Source organism: Meleagris gallopavo, chromosome 11 (genome assembly GCF_000146605.3).
Source record: "Meleagris gallopavo isolate NT-WF06-2002-E0010 breed Aviagen turkey brand Nicholas breeding stock chromosome 11, Turkey_5.1, whole genome shotgun sequence".
NCBI lineage: Eukaryota > Metazoa > Chordata > Aves > Galliformes > Phasianidae > Meleagris > Meleagris gallopavo.
In genome coordinates this window covers 23,089,389-23,089,742 of record NC_015021.2, presented here as the reverse complement: position 1 = coordinate 23,089,742, position 354 = coordinate 23,089,389, and positions in this window count along the sequence as shown.

The following is a 354-nucleotide window of genomic DNA, read 5'->3' as shown; positions in this document are numbered from 1 at the left end:
CGGGGCAGCGGGGCGAGGTGGGCGCGGAGCACCGGAGGGCGCTGTGCAGGCAGCAGCATCGCAGCGCCGCGTCCGCTCTACAAAAAAGCAACAGGGAGACGGGAGCACTGGAGGCACGGGGGGCAGACGGACACCTCCAGAACCCCGCCCAGCACGCGGCAGCGGAGGTCCTCAGAGCCCTCGGAGCCGGCGGCGGCGGCCCAGCGGCACCTCGCCCGATTCGTCCGGCCGCGCTCCCGCATTCCTCTTATTTACGTCTTCACATCCATCCCCGACTGTGCACGTGGGCCCCACCGGCGCGTCACACCGAGGGCCACCTCTCCGCGCTGCCGGGACGCCGTGGGGAGCGGGCGG